Genomic DNA, 27,882 nt, shown 5'->3' on the forward strand with positions numbered 1-27,882 from the left:
AGACACAAATATATTGAACCTTGACAAAACAAAAAAGGTCAGGTTAGCGAGTCGATGCGTTTGTTTCCAATTTTGTCGTCCTTAAATTAACGACCCAGATTTTGGTAGCCAACCCCGAGTCTTTTATTGTTATGGGCGTTGTTTTAGCAGGTTTTTTTTTTTATAACCTCTGTGATGATGTGTGCATGTGTGTGTGTGTGTGTGTGTGTGTGTGTGTGTGTGTGTGTGTGTATCAGGATAGACTATGGTGCTTGTGTGCGTTTACAACCATGTGTACAACAGTGTACATGTGTCTGTGTGCGTTTACTTCTTAACGTGTGTACGGCAATGAATATTATGTTTACATGTGTGTGTATTAGCATGTATGAGGGTATATTTGTTTACCTGTGTGTAAGTAAGCATGTCATTACGGGGTTTATTTACACGAGTATATATATCAACATGCCTGTGTGTATCTGTATGCTTATAATTACCCATCCCTTTAATTCAGCATTAGAATTTTCTGCATTATTTATCAACGCACTTCACCTCACATTCATTGTCAACATTCTGCCACTATTGATGAGTTTTATTATTCATCATCATTCATCACAGGGTTTAAACACAGCAACTGACACCATAATACATTTATACCTAATGATTTGCTAATTGCACTTATTTTCATTGTTTGTCCAATAATTAAAAACTTATTTGGAAAACCAATTATAATTTCTCTGGCTATGACTGAGCTTGATATCATTCTTGTGTAAATACTGTGTAGAATATTCCTTCACTTTGTTAAATATTTTTTTTTACATTACTCGGAGATATGAGTTGTTGAAAGTGGGTAAAAATATTATTTAATGCTTTCAGTGATTTTTACTCTCATCAAATAGAGAAGTAATTAGAACTGAAAATAGGGAAAGTCTTTTAACAGAACTCAATTTCTGGAGTGTAAAGAGTCGTCACCGCTGAGGCCCTGCGCTGTTTACTACCACTGGCTTATTTAGTTCCCAAATGAGGCCTGGGATATAATTGGTTACTTCCACACGTCTCGTAAATCAACATTAGTCAGTGACAGCTGGAATTATTCATTTGGAATTTTTACCATGTTGAATGTAACTCCTGATGCTGAGGCTATAAAATATTCACGCTGATGATTTTTTTTCCAGTCTTCTCTATTGTCCAAAAAACGTGGAAAAAAAGGTAAAATTAACGTCATAGTACAATCGACATTCTCTCCCTTCGTAAATTAGACGCTTCTGTCTTTATTGTACAGTATTATAGTGTAAAATTCACAACGTAACTTTTTTTTACAAAGATTTACTGAAAATATTACTTATATAGGTCCAGTTGTCTCTAACGAGGGAATGATTGTTCAGCCGTTGCAAACTAGTAACTATATGGCAACTGAGCGAGGAGTGCGCGCGTGTGGACTGACAGAGGCCGCTAGTGTTCATCTGGAGTGGGAAGTGAGCGGATGGTTAACTCGTGCCCGCGGTGTTCACAGTGATTATATTATACATATAAGGAATAACCCGGTGTGTCGTGCGGTATATTTCACATTTACTTCGCTACAAAGTGTCAGCCAGGTGAGTTTACGCTAAAAATCTTTCTAGGATGTAAAATTCACAGGACAAGAAACTTATGTTAGCCCCTCGCTTGCCATCCCCTGTTTGTTTACCATCAAGTGGTTGAGTTCAGCGCTCCGTCACGTTCCCGTGTAACGTACACTTTGCTCTATGAATTGTCGATAACAGGGCTGTTGACACGATCACAAGGTGTATGAGTGAGCTGAACTTTAAATTAACACTAAAAACTCCTTCGAAAGAAACCCGAAGAGAATCAGATTCCATGTCCACGAGGTTTCACGTTTTGGATGGGACGCATGTTGGCCGAGTTGACCCTGAGGTTACACAGTCTTCTAATAAACTTGTGTGTGCGATGCTGGGCAGGCTCTGTGCTCCTCCTTATCAGTGTTTGTGTGTTACTGCCCCGTGTTTGGAGGCTCATTTGTGTTAAGTGAGAAACTAAGTTCTTGATATGTTAGCTGGAGCCGGCCTTCGTTTCTGGTGTAGTCTGACTCATTCTCACAATGATACATAATTTGAAGAAATTTGGTTTTAAATTTTGTGTTTGTTTGAATAACCTTGTAAACTTAGTCAAAATCAGGTACATCTTAAGTATGATTGAGATCACCTTAATACATCTTTAAAAGTATGAGTGGGAACACCCTAATACACCCTTAAAAGTATGAGTGGGAACACCCTAATACACCCTTAAAAGTATGAGTGGGATTCACCCCCATACTCTGGTATTTGAGTGAATCATCATCAGCTGCTTTGTGACAATGTCTCTGGCCCAGTAGCTATATAGATTGTGTAAGATTGACCCCACTTTTAGTGTTAGCTGTAGCCTGGTCCACCCATGCTGTAGTGATAGAACCTGTCCCACCCATGCTGTAGTGATAGAACCTGGTCCACCCATGCTGTAGTGTTTGAACCTGTCCCACCCATGCTGTAGTGATAGAACCTGGTCCACACATGCTGTAGTGATAGAACCTGGTCCACACATGCTGTAGTGTTTGAACCTGTCCCACCCATGCTGTAGTGATAGAACCTGGTCCACCCATGCTGTAGAGATAGAACCTGGCCCACACATGCTGTAGTGATAGAACCTGGTCCACCCATGCTGTAGTGATAGAACCTGGTCCACATATGCTGTCGTAATAGAACCTGGTCCACACATGCTGTAGAGATAGAACCTGGTCCACACATGCTGTAGTGATAGAACCTGGTCCACACATGCTGTAGTGATAGAACCTGGTCCACACATGCTGTAGTGTTAGAACCTGGTCCACATATGCTGTAGTGTTACCTAGAAACTTATCTACGTTCTGGTTAATACAAAGGTGATTTCGTTCTAGTGTTAGTACAGAAATGATTGATTCCAGCATGAAACACTCAATCCCTGTACTTTTCTAGTGTTCGGTTAAACTGACTCGCCCTGCAGCTAGTGTGAAGCTGACGCATGGTTTAATGCGAGTATGAAACTGACTCATGGTTTAGGACTTCTGTGGAACTTACCCATGTTTTACGTCACTAGGATAAGGGTGGAACTGGCTTTTTCTGGTGTTAGTAAAAAATTTACTCACGCTCTAGCGCTAATAAGAAACTGACAAGTGATAGTATGAAACACTTTCTCATGTGTTAGATGAAATTAACACAAGTGTTAACATGAAACAATCAATGTTAGTATGAAACTCACTCCTTATTAAGCTTTAGTAAGACACTATCAAGTGTTAGTTTGAAGCTGACTCGTGTTTGTATGAAACTGTCCCTTTAGTCTTACGGTAGTATAAAACTGACCCTTTATAAAGTGTTAGTATGAAACTGGTTCTCCATAGTAGTTGTATGGAACTTCTCTAGTGTTTAAAAGGAAGCGAGAACATACCAGTGGGACCACCTGCACTGTGAACCATTCTCATGTTGGACTTAGTTACGTGGTATGTATACGAAAACAGCATGAAGCTCTTTTAAGTTTCATGTAGAACAGAAACCTGTATATTTTTTGTGTATGTCGATATTATTTGCAGTAAGAGTTTAAAATTATGACGGTTTGTTCGACTGAAAACACTATCCTATTTTTTCTTTCTTTTTTGTTCTCATAATTTACACGAATTTATGGAATGTCATTCATAGTTTTCGTTACAACTCGCTGGTTTGTTATGCGTGTCATGTGGTTGTACAACATTCATTATATATGACTTGTATATACAGCAGCAGTGTCGGGTTGCTAGTGATGGTTTTAGAATGTGATTGTATAAATTAAGCGACTTAAACTGTAGTACATATAAGCTTGTATTAAATGTTTACCGGTAGACTAAAGAATTTTGTAGTTTAATGGTCGGCGCGTGATTTACTAGATAGCCTATCAGAGAGCGGACATTCTATTACAAAAAAGTTACATTCAGGGTAAAATAACAATATATCCTGAAGATTAAGTTAAATTTGTTGGGATTTGTTTTTTCCCTTGAAGGTCATGTTACAACAGGTTAGAATTTTTTTCGTGGAAGATGGGGTTAAAACTACACTCAATTAATCAGAGTACCTTCCTCGTATCTGAGGGTTGGCGACTGCAGTCCTCCACTCGAAACGTGCTTGGGCTGTTGTAACTCGACTCGGTTTTTAATTTCGTTCATCTATCCGTCTCTGCACACCCCTGGCCCTCCTACCCTCAATTTTGCCCATTAATATTTGTTAATATTCCCTCATCCCCAATTATATTACCCTGGTATCTCATTTAAAATGTTCTGTACATTTCAAGTACTTCTCTTGAAATTTGTGCTAATTTTGTACTTCTTCATTTGTGAGACCTAACTTGGATTGCGCAGTTCAATTCTGGTCATCGTACTACAGGATGGATATAGAATCCCAAGGGAGAATTCAAAGGAGAATGACAAGACTGATCCCGGGCATTAGGAACCTTGAGTACAGAGACAGGTTAGAGCGTCTTAATTTGCAGTCCCTCAGGTAGAGTGAGGGGCGATATGATCGAGGTGTATAAATGGAAGTCAGGGCTAAACAAAGGTAATATAACAAAGGTACTCAAACTATCCAACCGGGAGCGAACTCGTAGCAATGGTTTTAAATTAGACAAATTTAGATTTAGGCGGGAGTTAGGTAAATATTGGTTTTGAAATAGAATAGTGGATGAGTGGAACAAATTACCAAACATCATCATTAACTCAAATACGCTGGATAGCTTCAAACATAGGTTGGATGGATATGTGAGCGATAGGGGTTGGGTATAAACGGGACTGCCCAGTATGGGACCAATAGGCCCGCTGCAGTTTCCTCCATTCTTATGTTTTCCTGTCAGTGTAGCCATTCGCTTATAACACCACTTTTCAGAGGCCTCCAACCTTTTTATGGTGTCTGCTGAAAGTGTTCAGCCCTTGCCACATGAAGCCTTTCAACAGCCCTTTCTCAAATTGAAGTTAATGTTTCTTCTCATTAGGTCGTTCAGATTATTAAATGCTGTTTTTATTGCCCACTTCTTGTTTTGATTTCTTCCGTACGTCTACCTTTACAGCTATTGTTACTTCCCTAATACACAAAATTTCCACTTGTTGAAGTTCCCTGTTGCTGCTATAATTTTTATTTTAGTATTTATTTCCAATTTGGAAACAACCATTATTTTTGCCTTTACAGCATTAACTCATTAACCAAATTGTTCACCATTTTCCATTAATCTGTTAACGGGTTTTTGTAATGCCTCTTAACTATCTGTGATAAGAGTAATGTCATCTGCATAGCGTATATTTTATACTACTTTACCATTAACTTTTATTCCTTCATTATCACTTATAACTTCTCTCATTAAGAATTCTTAATATATATTATGCAATGTTGGAGACAGAACACGGTCTTGTCGTACTCCTGTTTCTGCTAAGGTATATATATAATCTTGATAAAATCACACGGGAAAAGGGAAACAACGGAGCACCTTAGCTTTCGTCTTTATTCAAGACATCTTCAGAGGCAACTGTCTTGAATAAAGACGAAAGCTAAGGTGCTCCGTTGTTTCCCTTTTCCCGTGTGATTTTATCAAGATTTATTTTATCCACGTTTTCATTGTGGATCTACATGAAATATATATATATATATATATATATATATATATATATATATATATATATATATATATATATATATATATATATATATATATATATATATATATATATATATATATATATATATATATATATATATATATATATATATATATATATATATATATATATCCATGGAGATTAGGCTGGTACGTGTAGCTGTGGATACATTCTTCCTGGGATACTATTAAGATTAATTTTTGAGGGGGCAAGATAGATGAATATTTTATGTTTGTTTCTCTTCTGTTCATCTCCAGTCCGCTAGTATTGTACAAGTGTTTATCCCACTATCTTGTCCTTTCTCTACATTTTACGTCACTATCTTCACCCAACCATCTCCATATGCAGTATATTTCGTCACTCTCCTCCCATCCATCTATACGTGTTTCTCCCGGTTGTATTGTACAGGCAGGCGTGGAGTGGAGGCTCTCAGGGCGTGAAGGCAAGCTGGCGGATACTGTAGCCTCGTACATGGAGTCGATAGGCTACCCGGCCGTTTATTGCTTGAATATATATTGCGTTATTTTCCCTATTTCGCTGAGGAGACTTGGCTACTGTCGGGGGCCTCAGAACCTGTTATCTCTGGTGGTCGTGGTAGTAGTATTCTCCTCTACTCATGGTCCAGTTGTGTGTGTGTGTGTGTGTTTGTTCCAAGTGTGTGAAGGTAATTAAGGAATGGGGTTGTAATTATTGTTGTTGTTATTAGGAACAGTTGTGGTGGTTGTAGTAGTATTAGTAGTTTATGAAGGAAATAGTTGAGGGAAGAATTGTAGTAGCTGGTAGCTGTAGGGATTGTTGTTAGCCGAAGGTATAGTAGTGGGAATAGTTATTAATAGTAATAACATTGGTAATATATTGCAGTACGGTAGTGTTTAGTAGTAGTAGCTATCAGTTGCAATTAAAGTTAGCCAAAATAGTAATAAAATTAGGGAGTGGTTGTTGTAGCCATAGCATAGTTATTAACAGAATTTGGGGTATCAAATTTTTACATCAGTGATTATTTCGGTGGTGGTCTCAGGGTGTCCTTGTAGTGAGTTTAGCCACGGCGCCATAGTTGGCCGGGCCGTCGTCTAGATAGGGTTAAGGCTGGTGAGAGGTGGAAGGACGGAGCGTGTCCAAAAGTTAGGTAGAGAAGAAAAAGTCAGGGGGAAAGTTCTCTTGGGCTTGTCCTTCCCCCTTCCCTTTCTTTCCCCTGGCTGCCGCTTCTGATCCACTAGGCTGTTCCTGCTGCTCCTGCTGTCGCTTCTGATCCACTAGGCTGTTCCTGCTGCTCCTGCTGTCGCTTCTGATCCACTAGGCTGTTCCTGCTGCTCCTGCTGTCGCTTCTGATCCACTAGGCTGTTCCTGCTGCTCCTGCTGCCGCTTCGCACAGCTCTACTACCTGCGGCGTCTACCTGGAGGAGAGATTTCCGGGAGCTCCCCTCTAATCCTAACCCCCTCCCTACCCATCCTCTCCCCTCCCCTCGAGCGATCACCGGATTAGCTAGCCAGACTGTTGCTGCTTGCAGTCAGTCGTCAGGGCCAACGTGTTATTCATTTTAGGTTGTTTGGTTGGTTAGGTGTTTCCCGGTGGCAGGTTTTATTTGTAGGTCTTTCTTGGAAGCGTCTTTGTATTCTTTAAAAATCCTATTACCCGGGTCAGCTGCAGCTTAATGTTTAATACCCATACGATAGCTATTTCAGGGTGTTAGCTTTCCGGGATCGTTGTGTGTATACTAAAAGTGACCAACGTAGCAATTCTGGTGTGGTTCTCCCATAGGGTAACGTATGGGAGTGTATACAGTATAGTTAGGCGGCACTGATGATCAAGGTGACCCCTGTTGTCTTCACTGTTTACTGCTCACAACCCCATTAAGTTTACCTCCAACTGATGTCGCCACCTAAATATTTAGCTCTCGTTCCCCCTCTGTTAGGTGTGTAGCAGCGCCAGGTGTTACCTTACTGTCTGTCACATGTGTGTTATTACAAGCCTTAGTTTACTCGTTTCAGATATCAGTCATTTATCTGGCTACTTGTACTGTCAGGCCCTCAGAATGTATTTTTTTTTTTCTCTGAGCGAAGAGTTACTTATTATTTTACCCATTCTAGCCCAGAGCGGTTGGTAGCCCTGATGAGACTCGTATCATGGTGGTATGGGTATTTAGTATTTACTCACACACACACACACAGTCCCTGACAGCATATATGTGTGTGTGTGTGTGTGTGTGTTTTACCTCCTAAGGAAAATAAGAATGGTTTGAAAAATAAAAATAGTAGTTGAGTAAATTACACAAAAACTTCCATTATTGCAGCACTTTATTGAAGTATAATGAACAATGGTGAAGTCTTTAGCCCTCCTCGTGGACTTCAACAACCGAACATTGACGAGATGGAGTGTAAGGTACCGTATATTCCGGTCAGTCAGCCAACAACATGAGCGATCTGCCACATTAATGAAATGGTTCTTAATAATTCGGTAGAGGAAAGCCAAACGAGGAGTAAAATTTCTCTACAGACTGACAAAATGAAACTCGACAACTGGAGGGAGGATTGTGCGGGACCGTGTGTGTGATCCCTCTGTCAATAAGTGATCACGTTCCTCTTGTTGATAAATTTGCTACAACTGTTTGATGAAAGTAATAATTTTCTCCGTTGGTAATAATATCTAAGCGAGTATTCTGTACAGTATTTATAACACGGGCTTATTAATTATATATACGGCTGGCAAGGACGCGATAGCTTAAGTGTTGTGTTGTCTTCTAGTCTAAAAGATCACGTGAATATTTTCTTACTCCCCTCACCTTATTTTACCTTTGTTAGTGTGTTTAATTATCAGGTGAAATAAGCTGGGGGTTCCTCATATTCCTTTAAATTGAAATGAAGTTAAATGAAGGTCCTAATCGGCACTTTCTACTAATCACCTTGTAATGGAAACTTAGCTTTTATCTTACTTGATTCCTTCACACTTTAAGAAACAAGACTAAAGACTTCCTCCTGCATATACGTCTTGGGATCACCTGAAGATTAGACACTCCAACTTAATTCAACCTAAAAATTAACTACCCTAACTAACCAGGTCGGGATAGGTTAAGTTAGGGTGGTTACTCTTCAGGTGGGATAAGCTGGGGTGTGTAATCTTCACGTGACCCACTTCGTCCTCACACTGACCTTACTATTGTTGTTACTGTTCGTATGTTTCTTTCACTACAGGTAGGAGGTTAATTAGCAGGTAGGTTAGTTATGCAGGAAGGAAGTTAATTGTGTAGATAGGAGGTTAATTATGTAGGTAGGGGGTTAATTGTTTAGATGGGTGATTAAATATGCAGGTAGAAGGTTAATTATGTGGGTCGATGATTAAATGTACAACTAGAAAGTTAATTGTCCAGGTAGGAAATTAATAGGGGAGTTAGGAGGTTGATTATGCAGATGGAAATTTAATTGCGTATGCTAGGTAAGAAGTGATTAATTTGGACACCTGCTGTGGGGTCACTTGTACAGATAGGAAAACACCGGATCAGATTCTTGTCCAGGGAGTAAAGTTTGGTTGAATTGAAGCAGTGTATTTAGACCCCCCCTGAAGTGAGGTAACCTGGGGGTGTTTAATCATCAAGTGAGTTAAACTGGGGGCGTCTATTCTTCCAGTGATCCGAAAACCCATAATAGGTAAGGCAGGGGAAGGGCTTGGACACCCCTGTATGTTACCTGTACTAACACACTCTATATACGCTGCCGGACACATACTCCCTGATTGTATATAATTACTAGTTAATCCTTTGGTTATAATTACATTTTGATTGACCGGGATTACTTGTTGATTGGGATTAGCTGCTTAACTTATTGATTGGGATTAGCTGCTTAACTTATTGATTGGGATTACTCTCTGACGTTCGTGAGTATATAAATTAACTTTTATTTGTGGGGGATGGCTTCACTAATCCGGTATAAGCGTTTGTTGACTGGTATGGTTTAATTAGCATGTGCTTATGGAAGGCAAAAAAAAACAGCTTAGGTCAGGTGAGGTTAGGTTAGGGGTAATTAGGAGTAGCTATTTGTGGTAATGACTTGTAAAGAGTAAGGGAAAAAAATCTCCCGACCGACCGACCGCCTAATAAGAGGGGCTCGATAATTATGACCTGTGTGTGTGAGAGACTGAGAGACCTTGTTACTAAACATTACTCATGCATTTTATCCCGGGCGTGAGTCACCAGTATATATGTTTACCTTCTCACCTGTGTATAGGATAATTAATTGTTAACATAACTCACTGGAGCGTTAACAGAGAAGAAGAAATAATCATTCGCATTTTACTTAGGGTGTGAAATTGATGGAGTTTTTAATAGGTGTTTGATTATTATAACAGATTCGTCTATTGTATGGTCATTAATTTTATTTTGAACCACCTGAAGATTAGGCACCCCGAATTTTTCCACCCGGTGATTAAATACGCTAACATTAACCTAACTTCATAACAAATTAACCAAATCTTGCCTACCATAGCCCCCTCCAGGTAGCTGCACTTTAACGTTTTTAGTCATCAAGTGAAGTGAGTTGGAATGACGCCTGGGTGTGACTGTTCATGTGTGGTGGTCGTCTCTTACTAGGTAAAAGAGGGGGAAAACTAGTAGGTATCACAGAGTCAGTAGTTTACACACCACCAAAAAAATCGTAAGTGCCTCGAAAATTTGTAAGTTTCACAAAAATTCGTAGATGTTACAAAAATGCGTCGTGTCCCCAAAAATCGTATAAAAAAAAATCGCAGGTTTCACAAAATTCTGCCAGAAATCTTGAAGGTGTGAGTGTATTTACCTGGACCTGCATAGAGAAATAAAGCTAGGATGTCTAATCTTCAGGTGTTCCGAGGCTGGTGTATTCCCTGTTTCCGAACATCCACTCTGTTGGCGGCTGTATTACCCCGTCCGTGTGATAGCTACTCTATAACTCTCTCTTTCATCTGCCTGTGTACTCTCCCACCTTCCTGCCTTTGCTTTTTGCGCTTTTACTATTTTTCTCTCTACGATTTTTCCCTCTTTTCCTCTTTTACAGCTCCTTTATTTCATTCTGACCTTCTACTATTTACTTATCTTTCCGCCTTTCCTCCGACTATCCGCTGCTGCCCTCTTTCCGCCTTTCCTCCGACTACCTTCCCGTTCTTTCGACCATCCGCGGCTCAGGAAGATAATCTTTGGCCAAGAGGTACGAGGCATCCCGGATAACACTAACTTGCTCCACGACGTCGTCTGAGGATCCTGCAGGAGCCGACTCGTGATGGCTGATAGCTCCTTCATCCCGGGGAAATATATTGGCAAAGTTATCGCAGAAAATTATGGGTAGAGTCTTATGATCGTGTTAAGGCTGAGAGATAAGCCTGGAATTGGAATTTTTAAAGAACTATCCCGTTGCTCGATGAAAGTGGCAGCCCATTGCGTTTGTGTTGCGTTATTAGCATATAAAGTAGGTGGTGAAGTAAGTGAACGCAAGTGTGTGTGACTTGGTGTGTTGTGTTTGTGACTTGTTGTGTTGTGTGTGACTTGTGTTATATGTGGGGGCTTGATGTGCTGCGTTGCGTGTACGGAGGTCACACACACACACAGACACACAGACGCGCGCACGCAAGTATAATACTGTCCCACACTATTTCTGCAGAAGAGGTTGAGTTTTCCCTGAACGTGTACCAACAGCGAGGTTACAGCCTACTTGCCGGGACGTGGTACAGTGAGCCTCGTATATATAATGTAGACTGGAGCAAAACGATGCAAGATCTTGTTTAGAATATACAAGCAGGAATATACACCTGCTTGAGTTTTCCCTGAACGTGTACCAACAGCGAGGTTACAGCCTACTTGCCGGGACGTGGTACAGTGAGCCTCGTATATATAATGTAGACTGGAGCAAAACGATGCAAGATCTTGTTTAGAATATACAAGCAGGAATATACACCTGCTAGAGACCAGCGCCAGGTATAACGCACTCAGTTAATCCCGTAAAAAAGTAGTAGGAGTTTCGCAAAAGTTTTACCAAGGTGGCGTTTTCCTGGGTGCCTCTACTGCCTACTCCCCCTCCCCTCCCTTCCCCTCCGGTAGAGCTAGGAGAGAAGAAGAGCCGCCAGAAGAACCTGTGGGGGGCTGAGTCCTAGAAAAATACCGTGGGTTAATTAAACGAATATCTGAGGGTGGAGTGAGGTGATTTTCAATTTTCGAAGTGTTGTCTGCTAACGAACCTAATTATAGTGGGGGGGGGGGTTCAGGTTCGCGTTTAAACACAAAAGGTTAGACAAAGTTGCACCTGGAATAAGTGTTTGTGGCACTTTGAGGAAGGCAACATTATAGGATTGCATCGGCAGTAAATTTCGGCAGCGGTGGGCGGTGTGACGTGGGTGTCTGCTTTATGTCGTGAATATGAGATGCAGTTTAGTCGGTGGATGAAACATTGCCTTGTGTTGAAGACAGTCTTGTTCCCAGACGCTCTACCAAGAGTGTTGCTGGCGACATTGTCTTGCTGGCGGCCTTGTGTTGCTGATGACCTTGTGTTACTGATGACGTTGTGTTGTAGTCGGCCTTGTGTTGCAGTCGGCCTTGTGTTGCAGTTGACCTTGTGTTGCAGTCGGCCTTGTGTTGCAGTTGGCCTTGTGTTGCAGTCGGCCTTGTGTTGCAGTCGGCCTTGTGTTGCAGTTAACCTTGTGTTGCAGTTGGCCTTGTGTTGCAGTTAACATTGTGTTGCAGTCGGCCTTGTGTTGCAGTTGGCCTTGTGTTGCAGTCGGCCTTGTGTTGCAGTCGGCCTTGTGTTGCAGTTAACCTTGTGTTGCAGTTGGCCTTGTGTTGCAAAACCTTGTGTTGCAGTTGGCCTTGTGTTGTTGGCCTTGTGTTGTTGATGGCAGACTATTCAACGTAGTGTATGTGTGTTTGTGTTATAAGTAGTCAGTTGTAGTGTAAGTCTGTTTTGTTTTTTTACACCAAACACATTATGTATATACTGCCCTGGTGAGTCGTGTTGAAGGCCCTCTATACTGTCCCTGTGAGTCGTGTTGAAGGCCCCTCTAGTACTGCCCTGGTGAGTCTGTTGAAGGCCCTCTATACTGTCCTGGTGAGTCGTGTTGAAGGCCCTCTATACTGCCCTGGTGAGTCGTGTTGAAGGCCCCTATACTGTCCTGGTGAGTCGTGTTGAAGGCCCTTATACTGTCCTGGTGAGTCGTGTTGAAGGCCCTCTATACTGTCCTGGTGAGTCGAAGGCCCTTATACTGTCCTGGTGAGTCGTGTTGAAGGCCCTATACTGTCCTGGTGAGTCGTGTTGAAGGCCCTATACTGTCCTGGTGAGTCGTGTTGAAGGCCCTCTATACTGCTGGTGAGTAAGGCCCTTTATACTGTCCTGGTGAGTCGTGTCTGTCCTGGTGAGTCGTGTTGAAGGCCCTATACTGTCCTGGTGAGTCTTGTTGAAGGCTCTATACTGTCCTGGTGAGTCGTGTTGAAGGACCTCTATACTGTCCTGGTGAGTCGTGTTGAAGGCCCTCTATACTGTCCTGGTGAGTCGTGTTGAAGGTCCTCCTGGCTCCAGTACTGACACTTGTTACCTCGTCGTGTGTAGTGTGTGGTGGCAGGACTCTCGGAGGTTGGCGGAAGATATGCATATTCCACTGTGGCTGGTGAATGTCGCTGGGTTGACGACACTATTGTGAAAACAGCTGCGGATCCGAGTTCTCACGTGTTCATTTCAGTACGATTGATATAAGGTTTAGTATTTCCCAGACACTGCATGTATATACCACCAAGGTCCACCATCCATGTTGAAATTTATTGTCTTAAGTGTTATTGAATATTCACAGCAAAAATGAATATTACAGCCCTGAATGTTCTTTTTCTCTCTCCCCTCAGGACCCCCCCTCAGGACCCCCCCCCCTCCTAAAAAAAAGCTTTAAAATTATATAAAGTTAGGATTTTACCTGTCCAGACGGTAGTGAGAAACTGACCTAATTATTGGAAAATTTATTGATTTACAAACATCTGATTACATATTGAACCCGCACGAGTATATTATTTACCTATTTAGACGAGATGTGTATTATAGAATGACTGTCTCCATGAAGTAACATATAGGACAGAGTTTTTTTTTATCTATTTTCGGGTTTTATTTTCAAGAAGTTAATTAAAATTTACCTGAGCGAGTAGCATCAATAGGAATGAGTTTCTATTACTTAAAACGCCACCGGAACTGGACCATAAAACTGGCAGCATCAGCGTAGCCAATTAGCAGCTTCTGGGGATCTCACCATAAAAACAGCACTACAGGTCTGACGGGAGAGGCGAGCGATACTGGGGGTACTGTGCGTCAGATGCTTTTGCCGTATGAGTTAACGGAGGGGGAGGGAGAGGCTTGTAGACGTTGTTCATTTTTTTTTAATTATTATTATTTTTTTTACGGGGATTAGCCCACCCGGGCACAGGTCACTGACCCACATAGGAGCCTGGGAGGCGAAAATGAAATAATAATAATAATAATAATAATAATAATAATAATAATAATAAAGGACCATAAATAAAAAAATAAAAAAAAGATCAATAGTGAGGGACAATATATGTATGTTGTGTTGTCAATAGTAAGAGAAACAATTGAGACCCTGCAATTGTGTGTAAATGAGGCAGAAAGTCAGATCAGCAACCTGGGACTTGGTCACATATGGCAGCAGGGTCTACCATTAGACAACACACTATGCTTCCAATATCTTCCCAGGCGGCAGTACCTCCCTGTTTGGTAGCTGCCTACTATGCCTCTTCTTCTTTTTCTTCCTTCCTTCCTTCCTTCCTTCCTTCCTTCCTTCCTTCCTTCCTTCCTTCCTTCCTTCCTTCTAACTCCTCCTCCCCTTCCACTTGCACAAAAACTCTTTCCACGAACTCACATTCTCTTCAAGTCAAGTGTCACCAGACTTGCTTTCTTCTTCTTTTTTTCTTTCTTTCTCATTTTCTTCTTTCTTCCTTCCCTCTACTTTCTTCCCTCTTCTTCAATTGTTATTATATCCGAAGGCATATACCTGGCACGTGTGAGTGTAAACCAATGTCTTGTACAGTAGCTACAACAACTATCCGTGCATACTTTGTGGGAAACAATATGAGACCATGGACGATAAATATTGGGTATATGAGGCTGTCACTAGTCACACGTAAAATGTCGGAGCATATCGACCCCCACCTGCACAGATAGTTGTTTTAGCTACTGTACAGTTCACCTTCCTTAACTGTGTAAATATCTTGTTCAGTTCACCTTCTTTAACCGTGTAAATGATTGATCACTTACACGACGTAAAAATGCCCGAGAGACATTCTAGAATTCAGACATACTACAGCAACCAATATGTAATAGCAAATGTCTACCTACATATATCACTAAATGTCTTCATGTCTGTTCCACCGTAAGCCACAGGTAAGTCATCAATTAAGCCATGTGTGTGAGTGTATTGTCAAGATGTCCCAGCCTCTCTCTCCCGCTGTTGTAACTCTGGTGGTTCCCTCAGTTTCATACGTCGAGGTTATCGTTATGGTGTTGTGGTAGGTGTGGTGTTGTGGTAGGTGTAGTGGTGTTGTGGTAGGTGTAGTGATGTTGTGGTGTTGTGGTCGGTGTGGTGTTGTGGTAGGTGTAATGGTGTTGTGGTAGGTGTAGTGGTGTTGTGGTCGGTGTGGTGTTGTGGTCGGTGTAATGGTGTTGTGGTAGGTGTAGTGGTGTTGTGGTAGGTGTGGTGGTGTTGTGGTCGGTGTGGTGGTGGTGGTTTTGTATTGGTGATGGTGTTGTGGTAGGTGATGATGTTGTAGGAGGTGTGGTGGTGTTATGGTGGGTGTGGTGGTGATAAATTTAATTTAATTTTGCGACTTACACCGGCTAGTTTATTGTGGCCCCCATACTCATCTTGTGAGCAGCAGTGCCAAAGGATTACACGAAAGAGGAGGTCACAGAGAGTGTATATAACTAAACTGAGCGGTCAGGTATGGCATTGAATGTTACAGAGTATTTCAAATACATTCTTTGTTTAGTTCTGTACATAGAGGCTACAGGAGTGTGAGGCAATATGTCTGGCCACACACTTTACATTTAGTTTTGTTCACATCTGCCTGAGGGATATACTGCCAGAGGTACTTATATCCTAACCTTAGTCTAGCGGTTACAACATCTTGTAGTCTAGTGGTGGTGTAGTAGGTACCACACCTACTACAACACCATCACCACCACACCTACTACAACACCACACCTACCACAACAACAGCACCACACCTACCACAGCACCACACACCACCTACCACAACAACAGCACCACCACACCTACCACAACAACAGCACCACCACACCTACCACAACACCAACGCCACCACACCTACAACACCATCACCACCAACTACAACACCATCACACCAACTACAACACCATCACCACCACACCAACTACAACACCATCACCACCACAAGACTACAAGATGTTGTAGTTGGTGTTGTAGTAGGTGTGGTGGTGCTGTTGTTGTGGTAGGTGTGGTGTTGTTGGTGTGGTGTTGATGGTGAAAATTGTGGCTGTGAACTTGTTGTGGCCTTGTGTGTGTGTGTGTGTCGGTGAACGCCATGGTCATGGTGAGGTGGGCGTGGGAATGGTGAGGTGGGCGTGGGAATAACGGTGATAGGCGTAAGAATGGTGAGATGGGCGTGGGAATAACGGTGATAGGCGTAAGAATGGTGAGATGGGCGTGGGAATAACGGTGATAGGCGTAAGAATGGTGAGGTGGGCGTGGGAATAACGGTGATAGGCGTAAGACTGGTGAGATGAGCGTGGGAATAACGGTGATAGGCGTAAGACTGGTGAGATGGGCGTGGGAATAACGGCGATAGGCGTATGGTGAGGTGGGCGTGGAATGGTGAGGTGGGCGGTGATAGGCGTAAGAATGGTGAGGTGGGCGTGGGAATAACGGTGATAGGCGTAAGACTGGTGAGATGGGCGTGGGAATAACGGTGATAGGCGTAAGAATGGTGAGATGGGCGTGGGAATAACGGTGATAGGCGTAAGAATGGTGAGATGGGCGTGGGAATAACGGTGATAGGCGTAAGAATGGTGAGATGGGCGTGGGAATAACGGTGATAGGCGTAAGACTGGTGAGATGGGCGTGGGAATATCGGTGGTGGGCGTGGAGATGTTTATTTCTTTTTTACCTCCCCTAGTCGCTGGCCAGGACACGGGACCAGTTGGAGTGCGCGGGGCCAAATTGATTCCGGTGTACTTGAACGCTGGCGAATTAGACACGGCCCAGTCTTTTACGACACATTCTTTTCCTCGTTCATGAAATTGGATTGGGTATCAAAATTCCTGTGCAAGTATCAAGAGAGAAGTGACGCCATTATGAAGACTGCTGGCGTGATATTAATCTCTAGTTAACAACATAAAACAATGTATTTGGTGATTGTGAATGGTGTGGTTAATGTGTGTTGATTGAATGTTGTGGTTAATGAGTATTTGGTGATTGTGAATAGTGTAGTTAATGTGTGTTGATTGAATGTTGTGGTTAATGCGTATTTGTTTATTGGTTATGAATATATGGTGTGGTTAATGAGTTTTGTTTGTTGGTTGTGAATATATGATGTGGTTAATGAGTATTGGTTATTGATTTAGTTAATTTGGTGTATTGGTGGTGGTGGGTAATGTTGGAGTTAGGTGGATATTAATTAACCTTTCTTACCTGTATGTGTGTAAGACTGAACGAGTTATTGGATGATTGTAACGTGATGAATCTTAAGGTAGCTGTACTTGGACTAATATATCCGGATTAATATAAGACTGAACGAATGATAGATAAAACTAGGTATTTAATGAAAAATCGCTAACGAGTGACTGAGTGTGAGGAAGGAAGGTGTGGGCAGTCCATCACACGCCTGGGGGGAAATAATGCCTCTAAAAGTTGAGAGAAAATAAAGCCCAAGAAGACCCAAGTAAATTCCATTTCGTAAAATACACAAGATTTGCCTTGCAAAGTGAATTGCCTCGAACACTTTTTCTCAGCAGAGGCGAGTTTGTTGCTGCAGATAGCTTGGCCGGCTGGCTGGCCGGCTGACTGGCTGTCTTGGCCGGCTGGCTGATTGGCTGTCTTGGCCGGCTGGCTGACTGACTGGTTGGCTGAGTGGCTAGTTGGCTGACTGGTTGGGTGGTGAGTCACCCCCAGTGTCAAGTCTCCCAGGGTAAATGTTTCACCTAACTAGACGAGAGAGGAGAAGGCATCTGAACTGGCTCAATTAAGCTCAGACATAAAGATTGTCGCCAAAATAACGTCGAAATTACACCAAGACCAAAAGATTGTCAAAGACTCCTACTTCAAATGTTTCTCTTACCTGGCAATGCAACAACACCTTTAACTAGGTCAATTAAGCTGCGACATAAAGATAGTGTCGAAATTGCACCAAGTCTCTACCGTAACAAAATAGGGTCGTTCTTTCAGCACCCGCAGTTACGGGGGAAAATACCTTAAGAGTTTGGTCCAGGCTGTGTGACGTGGTTGTAATGTGTTGGGGGAGTGGTGATGGGTGTGTTGGGGAGGGCGGGTGGTGATGGGTGTTGAGGAGGGTGTGGTGGTGATGGGTTTTTGGGGAGGGCGTGATGGTGATGGGTGTGGGGAGGGCGTGGTGGTGATGGGTGGGGAGGGTGGTGGTGGATGGGTTTGGGGAGGGCGTGATGGTGGTGGGTGTTGGGGAGGCCGTGGTGGTGATGGGTGGTGTAATGGGTGTTGGGGAGGGCGTGATGGTGATGGGTGATGGTGGGGAGGGGCGGTGGTGATGGGTGTTGAGGAGGGTGTGGTGGAGATGAATGTTGGGGGAGGGCGTGGTGGTGATGGGGCACTGTACTGGGAGAGGGCCTGGTTTGTAATGGGGCACTGTGTTGATTGTCGAGGGGGGAGGGTGGGTGGTATGACTAGCTTTGGGAGTTAGACTAACTGCCTGCCTGGCCCTGGAATGTTGCATGGGTGTCCTGGTGTTTGGGACGACCCTTGCACGGTGACCGGCTATACACCAGTACAGGGAGGTGGCGTTTGAGGAGGAAAAGGAAAGGGAGAGAGAAAGATATTTGTGTGTGACTGATTTCTTTTTTTGCAGTTTAGTTTCACTTGCAGTTTTACATTAATATATATCTGATCACTTGTTAATGAGAGGAAGAGAGTCAGGAAGAGTAGAGCGTCGAATTTAATATAAGTATTTGTGTTAACTCATTATTGTTATGAGTACCGGGTACGTAGTGGTACCAGACAGCAAAGAAGTACAGTACGTGTATGGTACCAGGCAGCAAAGACTTAGGTGATGAGGCTGTAACTCGGGAAGCGGCCAGACCTCCAGGGGGGTCAAGACCCTGAACACAGCAGCAAGTAAACCCGAGGACACGAGTACACAGTGGATGGTGGCAGCGGGCAGTGAGGTGTAGGACAGGAGCCAGGGGCCCTGGATGGTTGAGAAACTCACACAAAAAGTGAAATTGACCCGAAGTTCTGCGTCTGAGTTCCCTCCCTTGAGGATCATCAGCTCTGAAAAACTTTGTGGGGGCGTGTGTATGTGCATGCATGCGTGTGTGTATGTGCGTGCTTGTGTATTGGTAGTGGTAGTGTGTATTTGCGTGTATGTATAGCGACAGTGTTAATTTACTTATTTCTCTTTGTCGGCGTTAAGAAATGTATATAGCGGTGTATGCAGGGTGATTCAGCAAAGAGTACATTAAATTGGAGGATGGCATCCTTGGATAATTCTAAGCCACAATGTCTCTATGGTAAAATGTCAGAGTCTGCAGGTGCCCACGTGTTGGTGACAGGTGCGAGCAAATTAAACATAGTCCAGGTATTCTGGAACGAGTCAGACAATCAATGGTACGACGTGTACAGGCCTGCAGTGAGGCAGAAGGGGGCAACTTTGAACATTTCCTTTAGGTTGTAACAGGAGGGGTCACTGTAGAGATCTGTGAATAAATTATTACAAAAACCTACGGGGGCTTCACATCAAATTCACTCTCAGTAATACAACATCATAAATGTATTGTAACATGGAAACTCTCCAGAATCAGACATTTTACTATAGATACATTGTGGTTTAGAATTATCCAAGGATTTCATCTTCCAATTTAAATTACTCTTTGAGGAGTCGCCCTGTAGTCAGTAAATAGGTCATCCCAAGGCGAGGTTTATTTTCTGTTAGTATCAGCGGGTGCTTCAACTATTAGAGCATCCAACACAGGTCGTCATTTCTCAACTCAAAGAACTTTCTAAAAATATCAAAGATAACACAGGACTACACCATTCTCTCCGCCTTAACTTTATATTGTTTGAGAGAGAGAGAGAGAAATTAATATAGTTTTTACTGATATAGCCAGACATATAAAGGCCCATATATAATTCAGATATATGGGTGTACATCAAGTGATCGTCAGCTGGCTTAGGTACACGGTCAACAGAATATATTATAACATGACATATTAGCCCCACAAATTATACAGTATAGCTCTGTCTATTACACTCACTTGATGGAGTATAATAATTCTGGTGAGGGGAGAGAGTATAGGCCTTATTACCCTCCGTCGCAAGGGTCTTATTAGGTTACCTTCAGCCTCAACGCTCATTTCCCAAAGAATTTATTTTATGTTGACTCCGTGAAAAGTTCTTTGAGTAGAATAAATTTGTGTTGACGCGGTGGCCTTTAGCTTAAATTAATTCGTGTTAACATAGTGTTGGAGGAAGAATTAATCTCGTTAGCATTAAGAGTTGGTCGTCCACTGTCGATTCATTCGTGGTATAACGATGGTGGTATTTATTCATGTGGATTCTGACACAGGTATTTAAGCCAGGTAATGTTGTAGCGTCAGGTAAATACAGTCATCAGGTGTGTGTGTGTGTCCAGGATGCCTCCCCCACCGCTGTAGTATATAGTTGGTTGGCCCAGTGAAGTGTTGTTGGTACCTTATGAAATTCCTCAGATTCCCCACACCACGAGCCTCACCCACTTCCCTCGCCCAAATATTCACACACACACACACGCTTCCACACTACGAGCATGCCACTTCTACCCTTCTCCCTTGCCCTGTTGCTGCTGTGCTCTCACTTATCCCCGCCACCGCCTCGCCACCTGTCCTAGTGGCGGCGGCGACTATACTGGATATTGTGAACTGGAAATAAAGTTGCATTTTGATGCGTTAGAATATTGGCGAACATAATGATCATCGGTGTAAAAATAGCAATAGGCTATAGTAGTGATAATGATACAGTATTCGTTTTTAAGCATGCGTGGGGGTACCGTACTAATACATTGGGAATTATAGTGCAGTAGTAATGAATGATATAAATTACTATGAAAACAGAAAAGAATTCCCGGTAGTACCTTTAAAACAGTGATAGTGATAATACTGACTGAAGTTGTATACAGTATACTGTAAATAATAATGATAAATGTATGAAAAGAAAATCACGAAGTAAAAAGGACTCGGCCATGTACTTTAAACTTCTCTCGAAAAAATAAAATCCCTCGTGAAAATTACTGTCAGTCCGGCAGATTAATCCAGACCAAAAATTCTCATAAAAAAATCATGAAAATATCGTACCGAAAAAAATGTTTATTGCACTTAGGAGCGAGCATTAAGCGGCGTCCCAGCAGTCGGAAACTCAAAAGTTGATATTGTTGAGAGTTCAGTCAGTCAGAATTGATGCCTTCAGAGCTTCGGCTGTCAGACTTCAAGTTGAGAGTTCCTGTAACCTAACTTTATGTTGTTAGGGGACTCTGCAAATCATTTGCGATGTCAAGAACTGTCAGCGGCCAAATCTGATGCTCTGCCCTGGCAACCAAGCTTGTGCGTTGGTAGAGGGTCCTGCCAACCAAGCTTGTGCGTTGGTAGAGGGTCCTGGCAGCCAAGCTTAATAGCACTGGCAATCAAGCTTATTACCATCCCTCAGGTCACGAAAAGGAGAGGTCAAGTAGTTGGACGACCACTATATTATGTACCAATGTCATCACTACAGTATACTGAATCATTGTTAGTAGCTTGTCATGCCTTGTACCACTGTCCTAGCCTGTCACGTCCTCCTTGTAGTACAGTATATGAAGAACGATGTAAAGAAGTGTATGAAAACAAATTAAAAACTAACCGCTGCGACTCGCCCCAAAAATTATGTCTGGTGGCCCTCGGTATCAAGCCCGACCACCCCCGCTAATATACCTGTAAAAATATCATCTCTGTATTCGTTAACTATAGTACAAACATCAAACATGACACTTATCAACCATACAGAATGCCAGAAGACTCGAGGGAAGAGTTGTCATTGGTGGGTTGAACAGAGGGGACCCGGAGCGGAGATGGTCGAGCCAGGTGAACCAAGAGGGAAATCTGAGTTGCCCGACTCATTTAAAACCCAGGAACCGAACTTAGAAGTATTAAGAACCGCAGAAATTGAACTTAGAATTATTAAGAACCGCATAAACCGAACTTAGAAGTATCAAGAACCGCAGAAACCGAACTTAGAAGTATTAAGAACCGCAGAAATCGAACTTGTGATTATGAGGGTTCACTAAGGAAACAGGGAGGAAGGAGTGAGAGGCGAGCGTGGAGTCCTGGCTTGAGGGAGACTTCGGCCCTGTTTTATAAGTTGGTGGTATGCGGAGGATCCCTGGGAATATTAATTAGTCTGGTGCAACAAAGGCGGCGCCTCTTATCTTAGACGCCGGGCGCTTGGGGACACCACTTCGTCCATCACTTCCACTACTACCACTTCCACTTCTACTATTACTACAACCACCACCACCACTACTACTACTTACACTACTACTATTACTACCACCTACTACAACCACCACCACTACTACCATCACCACTACTACCATCACCACTACTACCATCACCACTAGTACGACCACAATCACGACCTCTACCACCACTACTAACACCACCATCACCACTAGTACGACCACAATCACAACGTCCACCACCACCACCACTACTAACACCGCCATCACCACTAGTACGACCACAATCAATACCTCCACCACCACTACTACCCTCATCACCACTAGTACGACCACAATCACAACCTCCACCACCACCACCACCACTACTAACACCACCATCACCACTAGTACGTACAATCATAACCTCCACCACCACCACTACTAACACCACTATCACCACTAGTACGACCACAATCACTACCTCCACCACTACTAACACCGCCATCACCACTAGTACGACCACAATCAATACCTCCACCACCACTACTACCCTCATCACCACTAGTACGACCACAATCACAACCTCCACCACCACCACTACTAACACCACCATCACCACTAGTACGACCACAATCAATACCTCCACCACCACTACTACCCTCACCACCACCATCACCACTAGTACTACCACAATCACAACCTCCACCACCACCACTACTAACACCACCATCACCACTAGTACGACCACAATCACAACCTCCACCACCACCACTACTAACACCACCATCACCACTAGTACGACCACAATCACAACCTCCACCGCCACCACTACTAACACCACCATCACCACTAGTACTACCACAATCATAACCTCCACCACCACTAATATTTTTCCTTCAGCCAATTTATTTCTCTATCTGATTACCTTCTTGTGGCTTTTAAAAGAAGTGTGTGCTAATAATAATAATAATAATTAACGGTTTATTAAGATAACATGACAGACAGGAGGTTTAAAATATACAATAAACAGAGGTAAGTTACATATGGTGAAATTGGGGAGTGGCTCACTTGATTGACAAAAGCTTTCAATACGAAAAGATAAGTAACTTAGAGTCAACATGTAGATTAACTATAGACCTGGTACTGTGTGTGTGTAGTAATTTGTTAAGTGTTTTTCCTATTTTAGTTACGGTATACAGTATATTATCATTGAGACTAATTTATATACTCATCTGTTGAATTACCTTCGCATGCCAGCTACACCAACATGTCTACTGTAAATACCTATCATGATTACTGGCTCACTCACTCACTCACTGGTGGAGAACAAGTCATCCACTCTCACTGACGGAGCAATAATGATTTTACGTTGGCGCTGTGTATGAATGACTCCTATGTTTTTGTTTTTGTTTTAAGATTATAATACTTTGTTAAGGATTTTAATGTAATGTACTGATTTGTGTGTAAGATTGTAGGTGGCTGTGTTATATTGTGATGTGATGTGTTTTGTGTCGTGTTATGTGCTGTGTTATGATGTGTCGTGGTGTGTTGTGTCGTGTTATGTTGTGTTGTGTCGTGTTAAGATGTGTCGTGTCGTGTTATGATGTGTTGTGTCGTGTTATGTTGTGTTGTGTCGTGTCGTGTTATGTTGTGTCGTGGTGTGTCGTGTTAAGATGTGTCGTGTCGTGTTATGATGTGTTGTGTTGTGTTGTGTTATGTTGTGTTGTGTCGTGTTATATCTTAGCGGGTTTAAGAGAAACTATTTTTTTTTATTCAGTTTTTTATGTCGGTGGAGTAATGTAGCGCCATGTTAACTTAACCTGTAGTGTAGCGCCTTGTTAACTTAACCTGTAGTGTAGCGCCTTGTTAACTTAACCTGTAGTGTGGCGCCTTGTTAACTTAACCTGTAGTGTAGCGCCTTGTTAACTTAACCTGTAGTGTAGCGCCTTGTTAACTTAACCTGTAGTGTAGCGCCTTGTTAACTTAACCTGTAGTGTAGCGCCTTGTTAGCAACCTGTAGTGTAGCGCCTTGTTAACTTAACCTGTAGTGTAGCGCCTTGTTAGCAACCTGTAGTGTAGCGCCTTGTTAACTTAACCTGTAGTGTAGCGCCTTGTTAACTTAACCTGTAGTGTAGCGCCTTGTTAACTTAACCTGTAGTGTAGCGCCTTGTTAACTTAACCTGTAGTGTAGCGCCTTGTTAACTTAACCTGTAGTGTAGCGCCTTGTTAACTTAACCTGTAGTGTAGCGCCTTGTTAACTTAACCTGTAGTGTAGCGCCTTGTTAACTTAACCTGTAGTGTAGCGCCTTGTTAACTTAACCTGTAGTGTAGCGCCTTGTTAACTTAACCTGTAGTGTAGCGCCTTGTTAACTTAACCTGTAGTGTAGCGCCTTGTTAACTTAACCTGTAGTGTAGCGCCTTGTTAACTTAACCTGTAGTGTAGCGCCTTGTTAACTTAACCTGTAGTGTAGCGCCTTGTTAACTTAACCTGTAGTGTAGCGCCTTGTTAACTTAACCTGTAGCGCCTGCTAACTTAACTCTGTGTAGCGCTCAGTTAACTTAACTCTGCGTGCAGCGCCTTGTTAACTTAACCTGTAGTGTAGCGCCGCCTCGTTAACTTAACCTGTGTAGCGCTAATAATTTAAACCTGTAGTGTAGTTTTGTTAACTTAACCTGCAGTGCAGCGCCTTGTTAACTTAACTCCGAAATGTAGCGCGCCTGTTAACTTAACCTGTAGCGCCTGTTAAATTAACCCGTAGTGTAGCGCCTTGTTAATTAACCCGTGCCGTAGCGCCTTGTTAATCTCTAACTCTGTAGTAGCGCCTTGTTAACTTAACCCAATGTAGCGCCTGTTAATTCAATTCCGTAGCGCCTTGTTGCTGACCCGCAGTAGCGCCTGTTAATTCTAAATTCAGGTAGCGCCTTGTTAATTCTGGTCCCGCAGTAAAGCGCCCGTCAATTCCCCAACTCAGTAATGCCTTGTTAATTTGAACTCACAGGCGCGCCTGTTAATTTAACTTGTGTAGCGCCTTGTTAATTCTAATCTGTAGGTAGCGCCTGTTAACTTAACCCGTAGGAAGCGCCTTGTTAACTTCAATTTGTGTAGCGCCTTGTTAACTTAACCTGTAGTGTAGCGCCTTGTTAACTTAACCTGTAGTGTAGCGCCTTGTTAACTTAACCTGTAGTGTAGCGCCTTGTTAACTTAACCTGTAGTGTAGCGCCTTGTTAACTTAACCTGTAGTGTAGCGCCTTGTTAACTTAACCTGTAGTGTAGCGCCTTGTTAACTTAACCTGTAGTGTAGCGCCTTGTTACCTGCTCACAAGTTAACCATCTTAGGTCAGTGTTTACGTCTGGTGCTGTAGCTGTTGTATAATTGTTTCTTCGCTATTGGAGGTACTCATCTGTTTCTGTCATGTTTGTCTGTCTATGTCAGTGTGTCTGTATTTATGTCTGTCTGTCTATATGTGTATGTCTGTCTGTGTATATGTGTATGTATGTCAGTCGCCATCTGTCTCTATTTGTCTGTGTATATCCGTCTCTGTCTGTCTGTGTATATCCGTCTGTCTGTCTGTGTATATCCGTCTCTGTCTGTCTGTGTATATAAGTGTATATATCCGTCTCTGTCTGTCTGTGTATATAAGTGTATATATCCGTCTGTCTGTCTGTGTGTGTGCCCGTGTCTGGCAGTCCGTCCCTCACAAACTTGCGTCGACAACTAGTCAAACATTTTTCATTGAACTGATGTGATGTGTGGCTGGTTAATTGTCATCATGTGATTATGTTGTTTGTAATGTGTGTGTGTGTGTGTGTGTGCGTGTGTGTGTGTGTGTGTGTGGTGGATGGGGAAACACCTATTTGTGTGTATTAACTCTATTGACTTCCAGTTATCAGGGGATTCATTTAGTAGGTAGTTGTGGTGGTGTAACATGATATTATTTGTCTAGTGATTACAATTGTGACGTGTGTGTGTGTGTGTGTGTGTGTGTGTGTGTGTAAGTAATAATTAACGGTTTATTGAAATAGCATGGCATCCAGAAGGTTGAAAATATACAGTTAGATAATTGGGGAATGGGTCTCTTGATTTACAAAAAATATACAAGTAACATAAGTGATACAAATATGATATATAATAACTAGGTGGGGAGAAGGTCAAACTACAGGGCATTTCAACATAGTGACAGTGCAAGAAGTAAGATTGACTGGGAGTGAATACACTGGTTGATTACGTGTTGTTGATAATTTTTACAATGGTTGGGACTGGGCTGTTCTTATAGCGATCAGTTCGTGCTCGTATGGGCTGGATGTCGAACAGCAATTCTCGGACGCGGGATCTCGGGTGGTAGTAGGAGCCGGTGTGTGTGTGTGTGTGTTTTAGTGTACCGGTATGTGTGTATGTATGTGGGTTTTTAGTGTACCGGTATGTGTATGTGTTTTAGTGTGTGTGTGTTTTAGTATGTGTATGTATATTAGCATGTGTGTGTAGGTATGTATGTATGTTTGAAAGGACTGTAGCTCTGGGGGGGGGGATACATGTGCAGTCAGATATGAAAGCCTCAATTTAATAGATCTGGCGTCGCATTTATCTGTTTTTAATTGTCACTGGTAATATTTATAACAACTAATCGTATATATATATATATCGCTCCTGACCTGAAACTATAGTAGTATACCTGTATACCGTAGCTCTGGAAACCTTCGACAATATTGGAGGCTGTTGAAAAAAAAAATACCATGTGTAAGAATTTTTTTTTGTATCGTAACTTATCTGTATCTTAATTGTGTATTTGTCTTTATTTTGTATTTTTTGTATTTTATTTTGTATTTTGTCATTATTTGTTATTTTATATTGTATTTCTATTTTATGATTTCTGCTTCCTGACAACAATGCTAATTTCTCTTCTTTTTTTTTCTCTGTTACAGGAACAAGAGGGTGAAGGTCGGCAGCTTGTGAAGTGCGGTGATAAAAGCCCCCCTTCCCCCTCCTCCCCCCTCCTCCTCCCTTCCCCCGTCGAGGAGAAGTGGTGGTTGTGGTGGTGGTGGTGGTCGTCGTGTGCGTGTGTGTGTGTGTGTCAGTCACTTCCTGGTGGTGTTGTGGTGGTGGTGATTATAACCAGCCCCTCCAAAGCTCCTCCTCTTCCTCCTCTCAATACCATCACGCGCCACCACCACGCCTCTGTGCTCGCTCTGTGGGAGAGAAGTGAGAGAGAGATAGATAGATAGAAAAGAAAAAAAAGGGTAAAAGTATAATCCCAAAATATCTCTCTTAGTATATCTCTTTATCAGTAATATAGAGACGGAAAAAGCTCTGGTCCTAAAGTGTGAGTAGTTATAGTGTGCGGTTTATAATTAAGTGCGAATATGTAAACAGACTGGAGAAAGTCCTGTGTGTGGTGTACAACAACAACAGCTACTACTACTGCCCCTCGGACAACTACTGTCGTCGCCCCCCCCCGTGGGACATCACCGGTGGATGACTCAAAACAAAGGTTAGTGTTGTTGTTTTGTCTTAGTGTTTATTTATTTATTTTTTATATATACCCCGATGTGTT

At 42.5% G+C, this 27,882-nt stretch overlaps 1 long non-coding RNA gene across 1 annotated transcript; it reads left to right on the plus strand.

Moving 5' to 3' along the window:
- Positions 1-1,426: 1,426 nt before the first annotated feature.
- Positions 1,427-27,574, plus strand: LOC121873030. Its single transcript, XR_006090193.1, has 2 exons — positions 1,427-1,571; positions 27,254-27,574. It is a non-coding gene; the product is annotated as an uncharacterized LOC121873030 (long non-coding RNA).
- Positions 27,575-27,882: the final 308 nt, after the last annotated feature.

This window comes from Homarus americanus, unplaced genomic scaffold (assembly GCF_018991925.1).
Source record: "Homarus americanus isolate GMGI-L3 unplaced genomic scaffold, GMGI_Hamer_2.0 scaffold11022, whole genome shotgun sequence".
In the NCBI taxonomy this organism is placed as follows: domain Eukaryota; kingdom Metazoa; phylum Arthropoda; class Malacostraca; order Decapoda; family Nephropidae; genus Homarus; species Homarus americanus.